The 21081-nt window shown below is 33.8% G+C and overlaps 1 long non-coding RNA gene across 1 annotated transcript in view; it reads left to right on the top strand.

Annotated features, from left to right (window-relative positions):
• Positions 1–21081, top strand: part of LOC107976352 (uncharacterized) — a 519171-nt gene that overhangs the window by 23944 nt on the left and 474146 nt on the right. Inside the window, exon 2 of the long non-coding RNA XR_008536779.2 lies at positions 11655–11767. This is a non-coding gene — a long non-coding RNA (uncharacterized LOC107976352). The remainder of the gene's footprint in view (positions 1–11654; positions 11768–21081) is intronic.

The following is a 21081-nucleotide window of genomic DNA, read 5'->3' as shown; positions in this document are numbered from 1 at the left end:
AATATAATAATAACTGACTCTCGTTACTTATAACAATGGAAAGCAAGGTCAATTTTATAGGGCTGGATGAGAAAAAGTGATTCGCATGGAGAAGTAGGGAATGGTGGCTAGGCCTTTGGTCTCTAGAGCAGGGTTTGGCAAACTACAGCCCATAGACCAGCTGCCAATAAAATGTTATTGGAACACTGTCATCCACATTAATTTATAAATGGCTGCGGCAAAGCTGAGTATTTACAACTGAGATTGCATGGCCTATAATGCCTAAAATATTCACAATATAAGTTGAAGGAAAAGAACAACAACTAAATAACTATAGAAATAGTTAAAGCTAAAACTCAGTAAATAAATTTAAATGGATTACTAACAAATATTCGAGCAATCCAAAAGAAAGTAGGAAATAGGAAACAGAGAAACAAGAACACAGAAGATATCAAGATAAAGCAAATAGTAAAATGTTTGATATGTCTCCAAATCCATCAAAAATTACATTAAATGTAAATAGTTTCAATAGATCACTTAAAAGGCAGACTATAAAATTATTACAACAAAAAGAAGCAACTATATGCTGTTTATAAGAAATTCACTTTTTTTTTCTCTTTTTGAGATGGAGTTTTGCTCTTGTTGCCTAGGCTGGAGTGCAGTGGCAGGGTCTCAGTTCACTGCAACCTCTGCCTCTTGGATTCAAGCAATTCTCCTGCCCCAGCCTTCCAAGTAGCTGGGATTACAGGCATGTGCCACCACACCCAGCTGATTTTGTATTTTTAGTAGAGATGGGGTTTCACCATGTTGGTCAGGTTGGTCTCAAACTCCTGCCCTCAAGTGATCCACCTGACTCGGCCTCCCAAAGTGCTGGGATTACAGGCATGAGACACCGCAACCAGCCAGAAATTCACTGTAAATATAATGATTTGTAGTTTAAAAGCAAAAGGGTAGAGAAATATAAACCATGAAAACACTAATCTTAAGAAACTTTGAGTGCTATATCAACAAATAAAATAGACTTTGCAGCAAGGAAAACTGTGAGAGATTAAGAGTGACCTTACACAATGATTAAAAGCATCAATTTACCAAGAAGTCATATCAATTAGATTATGTACCAAACAATAGAGCTTCAAAAATGCATGATGGAAACACCGATAGAACTGAAAGGAGAAATGGAGAAGTTAAAAATTAGAGTTGGAGATTTAAACTGTCTTTTCTGGGTAATGAATAGAACAAATATACAACTATTATGTATCCATAAAAATTAAAAATTAAATTAAAATTAGAACAAAGAGACAAAGCAACAATCAAAAATGTTTTAAAAATTAAACAACACTATCCATCAACTGGAACTAATTGGCATTTATGGACACTCTACTCAACAGTAGAAGAAATGCAAATAATTTTCAAGGGCACATGGAAAATTCACCAGAATAAGCCATAATGCTAAAACAAATTAAAATAATTTAAAAAATCAATGCATTATCTACACATAGTGGGATTAAATAGAAATCATTTAAAAAGATGTATGGAAAATCCCCCCAACACACGTACATACCCAGGCATAGTTGGAAATCAAACATGTTTCTGAATAGCCCACCGGGCAAAAGCAAACTAAAACCACACTGAGATATCACTTCATACCATTAGACACCTCTTAGAATGGCTAACATAAAAACATATTGACAGTACTGAGGATTGGTAAAAATACAGAGCCATTTGAAGTCTAATATTTTGCTGTTGTGAATGCAAAATGTGACATCTACTCAGGAAAATAGTTTAGAGGTCTCTTATAATGTTGAATATACACTTAACTGTTTGACCTAGCAATGATGCTCCTAAGTACTCATCCTAGAAAAATGAAAACTTATGTTTAAACACAACTGTGTATATGAATGTTTACAGTAGTTTTATTCATAATTGCCCAAAACTGGAACCAACTCTAATCCCATGCAATAGTTGAATAGATAATCTCTGGCACATCCATACAGTGAAAAACTAGTCAGCGATCTAAAAATAAAAATAAAAAAAAAAACTATTGATACTCTCAACAACATGAACAAATCTCAAAGGCATTATGAGAGGGAAAGAAGCTAGTCTCAAAAGGTTTCATTCTCTGTTAATTCATTTATATGACAGAAAACGCAAGTCTACAGAGACAGAGAACAGGTCAGTGGTTGCCAGGGAGTAAGGGTGGCAGAGGAGAAAGAGTATGACTATAAAGGGATGGTACAAGGAATATTTTGTGATGATGGAAATGTTCTGTATCTTGATTATTATGGTGATGACATGAATCTATGCATGTACTGAAAATTAAAAAACTGTACACAGAAAACCAAATTATTTTATTGCATATAAATTTTTAAAAATTATGGTGGCAAAACAAAATACCAGTTTGTGATTTTTTTTTTTTTCTTTTTTGAGACAGAGTCTTACTCTGTCGCCCATGCTGGAGTGCAGTGGCACTATCTCGGCTCACTGCAAGCTCCGTCTCCTGGGTTCACGCCATTCTCCTGTCTCAGCGCCGGCCACCATGCCCGGCTAATTTTTTGTATTTTTAATAGAGACGGGGTTTCACTGTATTAACCAGGATAGTCTTGATCTCCTGACCTCGTGATCTGCCCACCTCGGCCTCCCAAAGTGCTGGGATTACAGGCGTTAGCCACCACACACGGCCTGATTTCTTAATTTAGCTTACTTGCTTTATTAATTAGAATAGGCAAAAAACTAGAAGCAGGCAGAGACTAGGTCAAAGATGAACTTATTATTTCTTCAGGCGGCATAACAGACCTACTTGGTTGACCCTTTTACAAAATATTGGAAGTAAGCGTGCATTTTTAAATGGCTGTAATATAACTAATAATGAGCCCAAACCATATAAATTACTTCTACTTGATAAAATTCTTCTCTTTAATGGTCACATCTGGAGTCTCTTGGTGCATATGCTTTTCCACTGTAATTCAAATATTCCATTACAAAAATTTTTAGTAAAAAGTTTTTTATAAATAAAGTTTATTCCACAGTAGTTTGGACTTGACTGTTTTAAAGTATGTATGCCAAGAGGTGCAACATTAATAACCTTAGTCCTTCTGAATACCAGTACTTCTAGTCCAAGTTCTATCACTATGTAATCCCTGAGCAAATCAATAAACACCTCTACCTTCATTTTCCTCATTCATAAAACAAGAGTTTTATACTAACTCTAGGACACATTTTATCTGAAAACATCCACATTTTGTGATCCTAGTAGTATACTGCAGCCTATTTTGGAGGGACAGCTTTGGGCAGTTTTTCCTCTAAGAAAGACATGTTCTTGAAGGCCTACCTCTTCATTGCCTTATTTATTGCCCCATTAGGCAATATAAAGTTAATCTCAAGTACTATTAGTTAAACATTGACTCTGTGTCAAACTGTTAAGATAGGGTGATTATCTGCTTATAAAGGGTATTTTGATTAAATGATATATTTCTGGACAATGACAGATCCATGTTAGAATTGTAATCCTATCTCCTCTCAGCTGTATGACTTTTAACAAGCTCATTGGTTTAAATTTCTCCATCTACAAGACACAGCAGTAGCCCCTAATAAGGGTGTTGTGAAGAATAAATCAAACAGTACATGAATATACTTAACAGAATGCCTCATGCATAATAATTTACTATTATTAGAGTCTTATAAACTCCAATTTCTACTTTTTCTTGATATGAAATAATTGAGCACTGAACAGTATGTATTTTCAATACACAGTAATGATAAGCACAGCATCAGAGGTTCATCCAAAACCACACATACTGCCACCTCTACCTTTGTAGGAGAAGGGGGCCAGGAAAAGTGTATTTGTCAGAAATATGCTGAAACTGTGAAAGAAAAGAAAAAGAAAATACATCAATTCCTTAAACTGAGAAACTTAAGTCAGTTTCACCTGTTCTGTAGTACCAATAATGTCCATGAAAATGAACATAAAAATAAAACCAAAGAAGATCTAGGAGCACTTTGAAAAACTAAAAAGTCACTGATACTTTAATTAGGCCATCCTATTCCACTGCAAAACTTTGCATTACTCAGCACACACATTTCATACATAAATCTTCCAATTTTTAGCTATGATCATTTATGTATTCTTTATTGATAACTGTGATGATTTGTAAAGAAGTCCTCCTGTACTAATTTCCCAAGGGGCCATTAAAAATAACCATAAACATGGTGGCTTAAACAACAGAAATTTATTTTCTCACAGTACTGGAGGACAAAAGTGTATAATGCTGCAGGGTCATGCGCCCTTGGGGTGGACTAGGGAGACTCCATTTCTTGCATTTCTACAGTCTCTGCCTCTGTCTTCCCATGGCTTTCTCCTCTGTGTGTCTTCCATCTGTTTGTCTCTTATAAGGACATTTAACATTGGATTTAGGGCCCAGGTGGACAACCCAGGATGATCTTCTTATTTCAAGACTCTTAACATAATTACATCTGTATAGATTATTTTTCCAAATAAGGTAACACTCACAGTCTTCCAAGGTTTAGTACATAGTCATATATTTTTGAGTGTCACAGTTCAGCTCCAATACCCTGAAAATTACATGTTTCTGATAGTCTTTCAGCTATAGGGTCTTTCCTTTAATCTCTATTCCTTTACTTCTCATGTTCTCCTCCGACTTCCTTTCTTTTCTTTACCACCATCAATTATCATGCCTGATAGAAAATTTAAGTGAATGACTGAGTAGGAGTTACCAGTTTTTCAAAAGCTAAGGTAAGCAACTGTAGTCTAAAAAAAATGATGGTGAAGGCCTTGGTCACTAGTCCAACTATTTCTCTTCATTGATTTTAATCATCCTACAACTATGAAGAGGTTTATGTTAGAGTCCTCCAGACAATGTAGAAGTTAAAGAACTAAGATTTTTCTTGAGTAGTGAAATGACAGATCAACATAAACTGGATCTGAACATAAATCACTTGATAAAAAGTGTAAGTTGGCCAGGTGCAGTGGCTCACACCTGTAATCTCAGCACTTTGGGAGGCTGAGGCAGGAGGATCACTGGAGCCCAGGAGTTCTAGAAAAATAATAATTTTACAGTGGAGAAACTTGATAAACACTACCTCAGCCAAGATTAGTGTTAAGGTCAACATCAACAGTGATCAGTCGTGGATACCTTTAATACGATGTAATGAAAATGGCACTTTACCTCTGTGGTATTCTTTCCCCGAAGGCATAACCTATAGCCCAGGACCAATCATCAAAAAATTCATCAAGAAAAACATCAAAGAAATTCCAGTTGAAAGACATTCTATAAAATACCTGACCCGTATTTCTCAAAAGTTTCATGACTGTCAAAAACAAGGAAAATCTGAGAAAGTTTCACATGAAAGAAAGCTAAAAAAAGACAGAGTGACTAAATGGTATATGGTTTCCTGGATGAAATTCTGGAACAGAGAAAGGACATTAGGTTGAAACTAAATAAACCTGAAAAAAAGTGTAGTCTTTAGTTAAAAATAATGTATTAATATTGGTTCATTAATTGTAACAAATGTAACATATTAATGAAAGATGTTAGTAATAGGGGAAACATTAGGAGGTATGTGGCAACATTCTGTACTTCCCAAATGTTTTGCAAATTGAACTGTGCTAAAAATAAAATTTATCAAAAATATCACCCACAGGAGATAAGATAGTTTTTATTTATTAGTTTAATACATATTTTTGTATCCTTTCCAAGTGGCAGGAGCCAGGCAAAGACCAAGGATACAGAGGTAAGGAATAGTCAGGGATCTTACCTTAATAGACCTCAGGTCACTTAGTGAACATAGCCATTAAGCAGGTGACTAAATATAGAGTGCTATGATAGGTAGTGCTATCATATGTTGAACATGGTTATAATCTTAAGGCTTCTTTGCATTGCCTGAGTGAGGAAACTTAGTTCCCCGCCCCTCCCATCCCCTCCCCTCCTCTCTCAATCTCTCTCATCCTCCCTTCATTTCTCTCCCTTCCCCTTCCCTCAACTACTCCAGCTCACTCTCCTCTCACCTATAAAAGGTGAGTCTATCATAAAGATAGACTACCGTTTTATATTTTGTTTCAGTGTCTCATTGAATCTACCATACTGCCAGGCCCTAAGCAAGGGTTTATAAGCATTGCAATTATTATATATGATTTCATAAATGTTTGTTAAATTAAATTAGGTATCCAAAATGCTTAAATCGGTAATTTGAGGAACCGTGAAGGAGAATTTGAAAGCTAAGAGAGGAAGGAATAGTTTATAGCAGTAACTAATCTGTCTGCAAACCAAGGCTAGAAGTACTATAAAGATGATATCTTTTGCCCAACCTACTCATCAAGATGCAAAGCTCATCATTAATATAATTTACATTTATTGAGTAGGAGTTCTGTGCCGCACATACTGCATAATGCATCATACACATTATCTTAGGGAATCCACCGAGCAATCCCCTGAGATAGGAACTATTTATTCTCCCAATTTTAGGGGTGAGATAACTGTGACTTAAAGAGGTTAACTAGTTTTCTCAAGGTCACATAATTAGCAAATGACAGCTCAGATTCAAACAAAGCTCAGTAGTTCAACTCCAGATCATACTGTCTGAAAAACAAGAATAAAGTATTGACCTCCTTTTTAGTAATAGCCTGCTTCATGGTCTAAAGACCGGGATAATTGACAGGTAAATACTTATTTTTTAACTACTTCTCTTTCTGTTGTCATTGATTTAAATAATAAATATTCATTCAATTTTTGTAAATAAAATATTTATTGTATAGTTGATCATTGTTGTAGAAATGTCAGTCAATAATTTGTGTTTTGTCAAGTTTCTTAATACACTTCAGACCCTTGAGATTAAAACGACTTCTTTTTAAATCTTTTTAAATTATATATAATTATACTATAAAATTATACTATTATTTTTATTTGTAATTATTAATATATATTTTAGTAAGACTTCTCAGGATATACTTCAGGAAAAAAATAGAATAAAACAAAAATTTAATTGTATGCCAAGAAATTGATTGATTTTCTCAAAATATACCTGCTGCTTATAATTATTATGTTATCAAATAATTTTTCAAAGGCTAAGAAATGCTAAGACATTGTTTTCAGAATTATATATTTTATTTTCAAAATTGTGGTTAATTTTATAATGTATATAGTCCAGAGGGAATAAAAATTTACTTCTTGCAATGATTAATTTTATGTTTCAATTTGACTGTGCCAAGAGGTGCCCAGATTAAACGTTTTTTTTGGTCTGTCTGTGAGGATGTTTCCGAATAAGATTAGTATTGAGTAGGTGGACCCAGTAAAGTAGATGGTACTCCTCCTCCGTGTGCCTGGGCATACTCCACTTCGCTGAGTACCTGAAAAGAATGAAAAAAAAAAAAAAAAGCAGCAGAAGAAGGAATTCACTTTTCCCTTCTGCCTGATTGTTTGAGTTGGAACATCTATATTCACCAGCCTTGGCATTGGCACTCCTGGTTCTCAGGACTTTGGATTTGGACTGAATTATACCACCAGCTCACCTGGATCTCCAGGTTGCAGAGGGCAGATTGTAGAACTGCTCAACTTCCATAATTGCCTCTGTTAATATAAGAGTTAGCATGAACCAATTTCTTATAATAAATTTCTTCCAAAATGTATATCCTTTGGTTCTGTTTCTCTGGAGAATTCTGAATAATGCACTTATTCAGAAATTCAGAGTAAAAATTTCATAATTCTCATTTGACCTTTATTTAGACTTTAAAAGGATTGCAAATGCTTCGTCATATCTTTTATTTAAGACCAAGTGAAATGAGAGTGTTAGAAATAATTAAACTTCTTGTGACTAATTGGTATTGAATTCACTTTTGTTCAAACAATTCTAGTAATGAAAAATCTCCAAGAATACGTATGAAATAATTCATATTAAGAGATATATACAATGTTAATATAACCTAAATAATATTAGTAACCAGAGCAAGAGAAGAAAAGGTAATGATGCTTGGTCACCCTCTAGTGGCTTTTCATTAGGAATTAGCTAGGGGAAACTGCAGTAGTATGAGAACCACACAAAAAGAAAACATCTGCAAAATTTCTTTTATTAAAATAGTTATAGTTATTGGGGCTTAGTTGGTTACATTTAAACTTCATCACTTTCTAGGATGTAAGTAAACCACTTTAGAAATAGTTAATAACTTTACACTGTTTTGTCAAAAGTTAACTTGTTTTTTCTTTTAAATAAAGGAAAGAAAACATGTTTAACAGCTGCTCATGGAGAAGGGATAATCTTACTCTATACTTATGATTATTAGGGAATGTTCAGTTCATTTTATTTTATTATTCTTATTTAAAATTTACATATTTAGGAATTATGTTTATATTTTAATAATGTAACCAGAGTTCATAGTGTTATTTTCTAGATCTTAAAAATAGTGTTTTTCATGAATACATAATTGTCAGTGCCATTTTATATATGTATATTTAAATTTCACATTTCCTAAATTTTGTTTGATTCTGATCAAGGTATAAAGCATGGCTAAAATAAATTCTTAAAATTTGGAAATTAAGTAAAAACTCTAATTCTGGTTATTGAATCCTGTTTTGGCTACTTACTATGATTTGAAGCAAATAACAATAATATATTTATCTATGCCTGCATTCTCATCTGTAAGACAGAAATGTATATCTTCTGAGAAGCAAATAGTATAATATATCTCTTACCAAGTGAGAAAAGATAATTTTAGGATTTTTTCTGAATGCATTTCTATTCGCATTAGCATGAGTTTAGGGTTTTTCTTTTATTTTCAAACAAAGGAATTTGTTTTGTTCTTTAGAGTTATTTAATTTTTTATATTTATTTTTAAATTAGCATTGTTTAACCTATGCTCATAAAGAGTTATGAAATATACATATAAAGTGGACAACTTGTGTTCCATCTGCCATGATTTACAGTTTCCAAGGTTTGTAAAAATTCTCTGTTGCTCTAAAATATGAGGATTTTGTGTAAAATATAAATTGGTAAAAAATAGTATTTAAAGGAAGGATGAAATATTGTAGATGTTTGGAGAGGGCATTAGAAATACTGTAGTTTGTCACCTTTGCCAACAGTTCTAATAAGAGATGGAAAGTGGGAAAGTCATGTAGATTCCATAGGTAGAACATTATTTTATTCATTATTGTTTACTTTAGAGCAAGAAAACAGGAACCTGTGACTAAAAAGAATCTAGATCAATCTTAGAAGTATATTTCTGTACTTTATTCATAGTACAGAAACCATTTAAGGAGTGTAATCTTTAAAACTTCTGCAATGACATATGCCCAGTTCTTGGGATTAGGTAAAGAGTAGCAATAATGCCAACATAGTTACCAAGATAACAGAACTCTAGGCATTCCCATTTCCCATAATCTGGAGGATATTTTCTCTTAAATACTTTTTCATAATCCTAAAGAAAATATATTTAAAATTAAATGCATCACAATTCCCCCCAAAATCTCCCTTCTGAGCTTCTCCAATTTCTACCTGTGGTTAGTACCACTCTACAGAACTAGAAAGCATAATTAACTTCCATCTATGTTTATTTTTTTCCTTGTGGTAAAGTTATTTTGAAAATCAACTTTTGAATCTGTTAAGCATTTTGATTATATATTTTTAAGAGTTCTACTTGATAGAAATGTATAACAAGAAGGCCATTTCTATCTCTGAAAATAAGGATAGCTGAGCCTATATGTAAAATTGTTTCTGGAATAATCCAAAGGTTTCTAAGAAAAGCAAGTTAATCCGAATTTTTAGGAAACACTGTAACCAGCAGTAATATTTGCATTCAGAGAGGAAAATAGCTTGATATACGGATAGCCAAAGTTCTGTGTTAAAAATTGAAACATAACAATCCTAATAATACTTTCAGAATTTCTTTTTTCTGACACATGGAAGAAAACCAGGAGACGGTATCTTTTAGAATGACATGAAAGATGTAGAGCTTCTCCTACCTCCTGGAGTTTTTCCACTCTTAATCATACATGCCATAAGCATAGCTGTGAGGAAACTTTCAGGAACTCTAATTCTGAAAGATATCAGAAGAATTGAGTGAGTCTGAAAGGTTTGACACTGAAAAGCCTAAGCAAGAGAAAGAAACAAAAAATGAGGGTTATGTTGCCATGGAAAGCAAAAGAGAACAGAGTATGCCTTGTAGGAGAGGAGAGTGTGATAAGGGTGATAATGCCAAATTGTATTCTATTGTGTATATCTTTATATTTTGTTCTATCTATAATATTCTTAGATTAAAAATAGCTAGTATATGTTGTCATTATGTACAAAATATGAGGATTAATCTAGTTCCTGTTGCTTCCTCTACCTTAGTCAAAAATGAGGTCTATGTCAACAACTGATTTTTAAAAACTGTGTAAAAAATTTCATGGGTCCATGTGATAGAGATTTATTTATTTAGATTTAGAATAATAGGTAATGAAGGTGCCCTCATTTGTGTTTAATGTACAGTTATTGCACGTGAATATCCTTTGCAGTATCCAGTCCCCCATCTCTTCCTGTTCATGTTACAGAACAATGTCTTCATGTTCTTTATTGTCAAATGTGTCATGCTTGATTAAAGTCATACCTCGCATCACAATAAAAAGGTAGCTGTTACTACAATGCCATGCCTCTTTGAAAACTGTTTCAATTTTCAAACAACTGAAAAAAGATCTTGCTGCCACTATGCTTTCCGAATACGATTTTAAAAATCTGGTAATGTGTTTATTCATAATGCTGCCTCATTTATCATTCTACCCATGAATGAATATTGGCTTCCAATATCTCTCTCAAAGTGTGTCACTATGCTTCATTGATCATGCTACAAATTCCAGACTAACTCAAAATATGCAGAAAATGTTAACCATATCCACTTTCTGTTCATGTTAAATTAACTGTTTTTAATTTTATAGTATATATTTCTGCTCTATTTTCTCCAACCATGTCCTCTTTAGGCAGAAATAGCTGCACCCCTAGAATACAATCTCCTTCTGGTTTAATCACTCATTAGTGGTGAATATAGGCCAAGGATCATGTTTAGATTCTCATTTACACAAACAAAAATGTTCAGCCCTCCTCTGTCAGATCTTAAAAATAAACATGGTGTCACAAATTGGCCAGAGACCAGAGAGGACATCAAAATTAGTAAAAAACCTTCTTACTTCAGAGCACATGTTAAACCCAACAAAGCACGTATAAAACTGAATATTAGAACTTTTGAAGTAACAGGAATTAAAATAACTAAATCCTATTAGCTTCTTACAAGAGGGCTCCTACTATAGTCTTATTTAATAAAATTAGAACAATTAATATTAAATATATCATGTATGTATGTGTATATATATGTGTGTCAAATAGGATGTTAAGAGATGATTTTTGCAGCAGAAGGAAAATAGAATTTGATATTACAATAGCTGCCCTCAAAGGAACTTATAATTTGGAAGATGAATGTATACACAAGTGCAAAAAGCAACAAACATAGACTGACAGTGGGAAGTACAGGGTTCTGAATATGCTTTAGATTGTTAAAGCAAGACATGTCTACTACAAATATCTGAATCCTTTATGAATTAGAGAGAGATTACAAATTGGATTTCATAATACTATCCGATTGCAAAAATTATTGTTTTATTATAGCATATTTAAGTGTCCTCCTCTGTCCTTTGTTACAGGACCAGTGTCTGTTTTGGAGGCATGGAGTTGGAATTGAGTTGGAGAGATGATGGTAACAGTAGCTTCTAAATATGAACCTGATGCTTATACAACCATTATACCAAAAGTAAAGGTAGCTGTTTAATTCCTTTCTGTGGAGCATGGAAGATTCTTTCTATTTGCATATGCAATAGGCCATTCATAGTTGAATTTGAATATGTAATAGGCCATTCATAGTTGATAGCTTTGGGAAAATGAACTAATTTCTTTACATCTGCATATCCTCTTATATAAAAGGGGATACAAGCATTCAACATCCAAGGCTGCTATGAGGACCAGGTGCAAAGACGACCTTTTAACACATATTGACCCCTCTCCTGCTTCCTGATTTTCTAAATTATCCATGTGTAATACACTTATTCTCTTAAGGTTGTCCTTTATATTTCTTTTTAGACTAATTTTATCTGCACAATTTTAGGGACTAAAAAGGAGAATGTACAACATAGTTTGTCCAGAAACACGAGTAGATGACTCTTCTTATAGTCAAATTTTGTAGTCCATAAAACATGCAAAATATTTAGTCTATGACAATTTCAGAGCAATGAGACACAGTAGATTCAACCATAATTGAAATCAAAATAATTACCACAGAGATGTATTATTTTTTCCCATATCCTCAGAATAGTAAATCTTTTAAGGCAACTGTAGACACTAGTTAATTTCCTATGGGAGAATGTTCTCTGTGGCATTTATAATAAAATCTTCCTTACTAAACTCTACTTATTCTCAATGATTTTTTTTTTTATGAAATAAACGTGGCATTCTCAACCAAAGTTAGGAAAGCATAACAATTATGTTTCTCTTTAAATTAAGCTGCTTTCCATCCCAAAAGCAAATACACAGTCCTATTAGGCAACCTGGGACATAAAGGAGCCATTTGGTGTCTTGTTTAACAGACAAAGACAACTGCAGGGCAGCCAAAAGACAGATTTATATCCTGTTAAGAATAGCAGGAAATATTTTAGTTTACAGCAGTATGACACCACTTGTGGTTTCCTTAGGCATACAAGACAAGTCAACTCAAGCCTGTGGATTTTTTGGGTGAATGGAAATAACTCCCTTCTGTGCTTGTTTTTCACTGGAATGCTGACATGTGCAATGCTTGAAAATTCAGATCATCCAGAGTTTACCCTGGCACTTGTAAAGAAGAAACTATTTCAGTAGTACTGCAGTGTCCATTTTCAAGTGAGCAAAAGTGTAGTATGGTAGATGTAGAGAAGAGAAATCACGATTACCTGTTATTTTTCTTAAACTCAGCAGAAATAGTAGAAGAGAACAATCAAGAAATACTATCCCTTCTATTAAAACACTAGAATATAGACAACTTAAAAATTTTAGATTAAAATTCTTCATACAGATCACTAGTTCTCCACAAATGTGAACCTTTCCAAGTCTGTGACTGTGGAAATACTTTGGTCATTCAAGGGCTGTGGCTGTGAGCTATATGTATGTTGTCTGCGTGAGCAAAAATGCTGCCCAGTGAAAAATCAAGTGGAATATGGAGGAATAATTGGCAGTAAAGATAACTGTTTGCTGAGTGCCTAAGATGTGCCAAGCAACTTAAACTCTGTTTGGTTAGGGTTAAGGTAGTCGCTAATTATAAAATTGAGCTGTGGAACCCTGTTAGGGAAAGAAGTTGTTTCAATGTTGGAGTCAGTGAGGTGCCGCTTGTCGGAGAGGTCCCGCTTGTCAGAGAGGTCCCTTGAGTTCCATAATTTTCTTTAGTTCTGAATGAATCCCTGGTTTGTTTGTTTTGTTTTATTCAAAATTTATATGTCTCACATGTCTCTCAGGCTGGATTTTCTAGGAAGCATATGCCATATTTAATGTCTTTAAAACATGCATTCTGTCTGACCTTACATTAACTTTAGGATACATTTTTTTCTATAGGCCAGGAACATTGCTCAATATTTTCAACTATGACTTTCAGTAAAAATGCAGAAACATTTTTATAGTGGATGATTTTTATACTTTCATCAATGCTGAGAGTTGAAAGACAATCTTTTTTTTTTTTTCTTTTTTTTTTTTTTTTGAGATGGAGTCTCACTCTTTTGCCCAGGCCGGACTGCAGTGGCGCTATGTCGGCTCACTGCAAGCTCCACCTCCCGGGTTCACGCCATTCTCCTGCCTCAGCCTCCCAAGTAGCTGGGACTACAGGTGCCCACCACCGCGCCCGGCTAATTTTTTTTTTTGTATTTTTAGTAGAGACGGGGTTTCACCATGTTAGTCAGGATGGTCTCGATCTCCTGACCTCGTGATCCGCCCACCTCGGCCTCCCAAAGGTCTGGGATTACAGGCGTGAGCCACCGCGCCCGGCCGGGTTGAAACACAATCTTAACACCGAGAAGGCATTTTTGAAATGGGAGGTTTTAATAATGTGGTTCAAGTGTATTGCATATTGAGCATTTAGTCTCACCAAGAGCCGAAGATTTTAGGTCACAAGGAGGTACTATTTCAGTGAGTTCATAAAGCTGCATCTCTCATACAACTTATTTTTCCAAGGAAGACTTTATCAAAAGCTGAATCACAATGTATTCTTATTTATACTTCCTGAAATGTGAAATACCAATATTCTTTAGAGTTTGAAATGGGACTTATAGTCATCCAAAACCAGGACCCCTGGAAGCAGAGACTGGACATTGGCTTCTTTCTCCACCTCAGAGTAGGAGGTTTTCCACTTCTCCATTGAGATATGTTCCAGGTCCAGCTGAAGAAGGCAAAAAATATTCTTCAGATAACTTGTGTAGGCTAACACATGGAGAAATGTGGATTTTCTAAAATTTAATAAAAACCTTGCCAGACTTGGTAGAAAAATAAGAAAATTTTACAAGAGACCAATCTCGCTGACACATATTAATTCAAAAAATACTAAGTGAAATATTAGCAAACAAAATATATCACCACATTTAAAAATAATAAAGCATTCTGTAGGTTGTCTCATCACTTTGTGGAGTGCATCCCTTGCTATGCAGAAGGTTTTCAGCTTGATGTGATCCCATTTGTCTATTTTTATTTTGGTTGCCTGGACTTTGGAGTTCTTATTCAGGAAATCTTTGCCCAGTCCAATGTCTTAGAGTGCTTCTCCAATGTTTTCTTCTAGAAGTTTTAGGGTTTCCGGTCCTAAATTTGTCTTTAATCCATTTTGAGTTGATTTTTGCATGTGACAAGAGATAGGGATCTAGCTTCATTCTTCTGTATGTGAATATCAATTTTCCCCCTACCATTTATTAGCCTGTCCTTTTCCCAATATATATTCTTGATGACTTTGCCAAAAATGAGTTGACTGTAAATGCATGGACTTATTTTGGAGTTCTCTACCGTGTTCCACTGGTTTATGTGTCTGTTTTTATACCAGTACCATGCTGTTTCAGCTACTGTAGCCACTATAGCTTTGTGATATAATTTGAAGTCAGGTAATGTGGTGTTCTTTTTGCTTAGTATTACTTTAGCTATTCTGGATCTTTTGTGGTTCTATACAAATTTTAAGCCTTTTTTCCCGTTTCTGTGAATAATGTCATTGGTATTTTGATAGTATTTCAATGAATCTATAGATTGCTTTGGATAGTATTGACTTTTTAATAATATTGATTCTTCCAATATATGAACATGGAATATCTTTTCATTTTATTGTGTCCCCTTAAATTTATTTTATCAATGTTTTATGGTATTCCTTGCAGAAATCTTTCACTTCTTTGATTAAATTTATTTCTAGGTGTTGGAGGAAAATACTTGTAAATTGCTCATTTGACAAGAGATTAATATGCAAAATATATAAGGAGCTCACACAACTCAATAGCAAAAATGAGGGAAATATCTGATTAGACATTTTTCAAAAGAAGACCTACAAATGGCCAAAATTCATATGAAAAAGAATACTTGACATTACCAGCCATCAGAGAAATACATATCAAAACTACAATGAGATATCACTTCATCCCAATTAAAGTGGCTTTTTCTTAAGAAGACAGACCATAACTGACACTGGCAAGGATGCAGGGAAAGGGGAATCATCGTACACTGTAGGTGAGAATGTAAAGTAGTACAGCAACTATGGAGAACAATATGAAGGTTTCTCAAAATCCTAAAAACAGAGCTACCATATAATCCAGCAATCCTACTGCTGAATATATATCCCAAAAAAAGAAAATCAGTATATCAAAGATATAGCTCCACTTCCATGTTTATTGCAGCACCTTTTGCAATAGCCAGGATACAGAATCAACCTAAGTATCTGTCAGTGGATGAATGGATAAAAATATGGTATATCTACACAAGTGAATATTATTCAGCCACAAAAGTGAAATTCTGTCATTTCCAACAACATGAATGAAACTGGAGGACATTATGTTTGGTGAAATAAACCAGGTAGATAAAGAGAGATATGTGTTCTCCTTCAAATGTGGAAGCTAAAATATTAGAACTCAGGAGATAGAGAGTAGAATAATGGTTATCAGAGGCTTGGAAGGGTAGTGGGGAGGGAGGGTAAAGGCGGAATGATTAGTGGGCACAAAACCTCTAGATAGAAGGAATAAGCTTAAGCATTTAGTAGTACAGTGTGAGGACTATAGTTAACAATCATTTATTGTATGTTTCAAATAACTAGAAGAGTGGAATTGGAATATTTCTAACATAAAGAAATAATAAATGCATGAGGTGATGGTAATCTGAATTATCTTGATTGGATCATTACACACGATATGCTTGCATCAAAATGTTACATGTACCCACAAATATTTAAGTGTTAGATATTCAAAAAAATTAAAAGTAAAAAAACTAATGAGAAAAAACATGACAAAGTGATATTTATTATAGGAATCTAAGGGATATTCAATATTAGAAAACTGTAAATTGAAATCTATCAATTCAAAAGGGTATAGTAAGAAAATAATACTAGCCTCTTCTTAGGTATAGGAAGGCCTAAAATGTCAATTCATATTTAAAAACCCAAATAAATAGAAATTGATGAACTCCTATTTAACATGATACTTTACAGATACAGTAACTCAAGAACAAGTATCTTACTTAATGGTAAAGTAGCAGAGACTCTCTAGTAAAATGAGCTGTACAAGGATGCCTATTAGCTTCACTGTTATTTCACACTAAGTTGCAAATAGTAGCCAATAAAATAGAGAACAAAAGCATTTAGTGACAACAGTTTTGAAGAGTTAATACTATTTTTATTTACAGATTATACAATCATATATCAGAAAAACTAAGAAAGTATCAGTGCAAAAATACAACAAATAATTGGTCAATATATAAAAATAAATAGTCTTCATACAGGTAAATAAAACCAGTTAGAATATTTAATGGAATAAAAAGAAATCCCTCTTAAGTAGCAAAAAACAAAACATAGTCAGCTAAACAAAAATACAAAAAAATTTCCAAACTTGCCATAAGCATAAAAAGAAATGTCCCAAACCTACGTGACAAAAACTATAAAATACTCCTGTAAGGTGCAAAAGTTGAAATAAATAAATACAAAACAACTTATATTGCTGAAGAGAAAAACAGATTCAAAGTGATGTCAATCCCTTCTAGGTTAATTTTAAAATTTTAAATAATTCCAATAACCATACCACTATAATTTTTTTTCTGGAGATGAAAATTGATTATAAAGTTCATTTAAAAGAATAGACAAACAACAAATGGTTAAGAAAAACCTTGGGGAGGGGGTACAATAGCATAGGTGATAAACTATTGTCCTTAGCAGATATTAAAGCATCTTATATTTTTTCTCTATCATTAAAAGGATATGGTGTGCTTAATTGACTGGACATACCAAAAATAGAACAGAAAACAAACTCCAGAAATAGACCCAATTCCATATGAATATTTAAAATAAGACAGTGGTGGCTTTTCAAATATATGAAGTCAAGACAGACATTTTAATAAATGGTATTAGAAATCCATATAAAATAAGATAAATTGCATCTGTTCTGTCATGACAAATTCCAAATTAATCAGAAACTTAAATGTAAAAAGTCAGATTATAAAAGAACCAGAGGAAACATTAGTGAATTCTTCTATAAATTGGGAAATAGAAAAATTCTCCTATGACTCAACACCCAAAAGTAATACTGAAAAACATGGACACATTTGACTACATAAAAAGCATTTTTACATTTTACAAAAATGCCAAAATCAATTTTTTTAAAGGACAACCTGGGAATAAAAAAATTTCCAACTTAGATCACTAACAAAATATCTATCTACCTGTATATTATCTATCTATCTATCTATCTATCTATCTATCTATCTATCTATCTATCTACCTATCTATCTATCTTCTCAAAAGACTAGAGTGAAAGACTAATGGTACTGTAGAAAAATGGACAATGTATCTGGACAGTTCTAATAAAAGCAAAGGCAAATGGTGTATAACTAATTAAACACAAATTCTAACTCTACTGTCATACCTTTCCTCACTTAAAATACTGTGTTAGTGGCCACGCATTATGGCCCAACCTGTAATCTCAGCACTGTGTGAGGCAGAGGTGGGAGGATCACTTGAGGCCAGGATTTCAAGACCAGCCTGGACAAAATAGTGAGACCCTGTCTCAGAAAAAAAAAGAAAAGAAAAGAAAAGAAAAAGGAAAGCTGGGCTGACCATGGTGCCATGCGTCTATGGTTCTAGCTACTCAGAAGACTGAGAGGGGAGAATTTCCTGGGCCCAGGAGTTTTAGGTTGCAGTGAATCTTAATTGTACTACTTCACTCCAGTCTGGGCAACAGAATAAGATCTTGTTTCTTAAAAAAAATTAAATAAATAAAATAAAAATTAAAATACTCTCTTAGTGATCTCTGTAGAAACTGAACTTTTCTATATTGCCAATTGAAATGTGAAATAGTTCATCCCTATTGAGGGGAATTTGTCAATATCTAGCAAGAGTATATATGCATTTTCACTCAGATTCATAGCTCCTATTCCTAAATGCACACACACACACAAAATTATTCCCAATGGTATCTATTACTGTATTATCTGTAGGAGCAAAACATAGGAAATAATTCAGGTGTCCATCAATAGTGAACTGTGATGATATATTCAGACAAGAGAGACTCTGAGATGTAAAAAGGAATGATGGCTATCTCTACGTGGTGCTATGCAGTGAACTCCAGCAAGTATTGTAAATCAAAAATAGCCAGGTGGGAAAAAAAAAGATGTGCATCCCAAGCATCCCAATGCATATCTGCATTTATTTAGAGTAAAAATTGAACAAAATATGAAAAATATAATGGCTACTTATGAGGAAGAGAGGAAATTGTATAGAGGCACAAAGATAGAAACTTGAATTTCTCTAAATATACACACTATGCTAGAAGAGACTTGAGTATCTGTGGATTTTAGTATGCACAGTGGTACTCAAAATAACCCCCCCATTACAATCCTCCCCCCAAATTACAGGGAGGACTGTAATTTGTTTTGGAAACATTAACAAAATTCAGTAAACAACTATATTAAAATTAAAGCGAAATAAATAAATGAATAATACATGAATAAATGACCCTAATTGTGTATGGATGTGAATTCATAACTACATAGGAATAATTTCAAGTGATTTTGTCAGACCTTAATTTAATGGTACAGAGTAGGCTATATTCTGAGGCTAAAAAGACTTGCACAATCCCAACAATCATATTATGTTGGTATGTTTTTTGTATGCGTGTGCATACATATACACCTGAATATATTCTAAATATATAAATAACAGAGTACATTGTATTCTTTGACATATTATATATGAAATGTCATTAAGAGAAAACCAGAGATACAAAAACGGAGTCAGAAAAAAACATGTGCATCAAAAGAGTTTCAAGAACCTGACCTTTCACATCAGCCTTTCAACAAATAATTACAAGGCGTGTTCAAAAGCAAGAAAAAAGAGTTTGAAGAGACAAAGCAAACATTAGAACTAGGGTTATATGTGACAAGATTTCAGAAATCTTATACAGGAAGCTTAAAATAACTATGATTAGGCCGGGCGCTGTGGCTCACGCCTGTAATCCCAGCACTTTGGGAGGCGGAGGCAGGCGGATCACGAGGTCAGGAGAGCAAGACCATCCTGGCTAACACGGTGAAACCCCGTCTCTACTAAAAATACAAAAAATAGCCTGGCGTGGTGGCAGGCGCCTGTAGTCCCAGCTACTCGGGAGGCTGAGGCAGGAGAATGGCGAGAACCTGGGAGGCGGAGCTTGCAGTGAGCTGAGATCGTGCCACTGCACTCCAGCCTGGGCGACAGAGCGAGACTCTGTCTCAAAAAAAAAAAAAAAAAAAACTATGATTAATATGCCAAAGTTACTAATAGCGAAAGTTGATAATATGCAAAACTCGATGGATAATGTAAATATAGAGATATAAACTCCAAGGAAGAACGAAAGGAAATGCTAGAAATCAAAAGCGCTGTGATAGAAATTAGGAATACCTACGTGGCAGGGGAGTTGATAAGCTTCCATATGACAGCGGAAACTTCCCTAATGAAATTCAAAAAAGTATGATAAAAGTATGAAAAATGGCACAGAACATCCTGGAACTAGAACATTTAGAAAAAAATAAATATAAGCATAGTGGGAAGACTAGAAGAAGAGAGAAAGGAATAGAAGAAATATTTGAAATAACAATGGCTGAGAATTTTAAAAATTAATGACAGACATCCAGACATCAAACCACAGATCTAGGAATCTCAGAGAACACCAGGCAGGATACATACCAAAAAGTCTGTACCTAGGTCTATCATATTCAAGCTGTAGAAAACCAAAAACAAGAAGAAAATTTTTGAAAGAAGGCGAAGGGAAAAAAACAAACAGCAAAATACCTTATGACCTTAGCTATAGAGGAAACTATGCAAACAAGAGAGTACCATGAAATATCTAAAGTATTAAAAGAAAAAAACCCAACTTAGAATTCTATATCCAGTAAGATTGTCCTTCAAAAGTGAATGAGAAATAAAGACTTTCTCAGACAAACGAAAGCTGAGGAATGTCATTGCCGGCAAGTCTGTCCTACCAGAAATGTTAAAAAAATTCATAAAAGAAAAATTATAGAGGTCAGAAACTTGGATCTACATAAAGAAAAAAAAGGGTCAAAGAAGGAATTAACGAAGGTAAAATAAAATCTTTTACTTGCCTTATTCTAAATTGATTTAATAGAAAACTACTCAAAAGAATAATTGTAACAATGCATTGGGTTATTATAGCACATGGATAAGTGAAATGAATGACAGCAGTGTTAAAGGGAAGGGAGGGAAGAATTGGAAATACTCAATTATAGGTAAGTTGAACTTTATTAAAACTAATAATTTCTGCTGTGTAAAAGATACTGTAAAGAGAATGAAAAGAAGCCATATACTGGGAAAAATTATTTTAAAAAACTCCTATCTGATAAAGG

The sequence above is a fragment of the Pan troglodytes genome, chromosome 7, assembly GCF_028858775.2.
Source record: "Pan troglodytes isolate AG18354 chromosome 7, NHGRI_mPanTro3-v2.0_pri, whole genome shotgun sequence".
In the NCBI taxonomy this organism is placed as follows: Eukaryota; Metazoa; Chordata; class Mammalia; order Primates; family Hominidae; genus Pan; species Pan troglodytes.
Note: the sequence above shows the minus strand (reverse complement) of the source record. Positions and strands in the feature narration are given on the sequence as shown.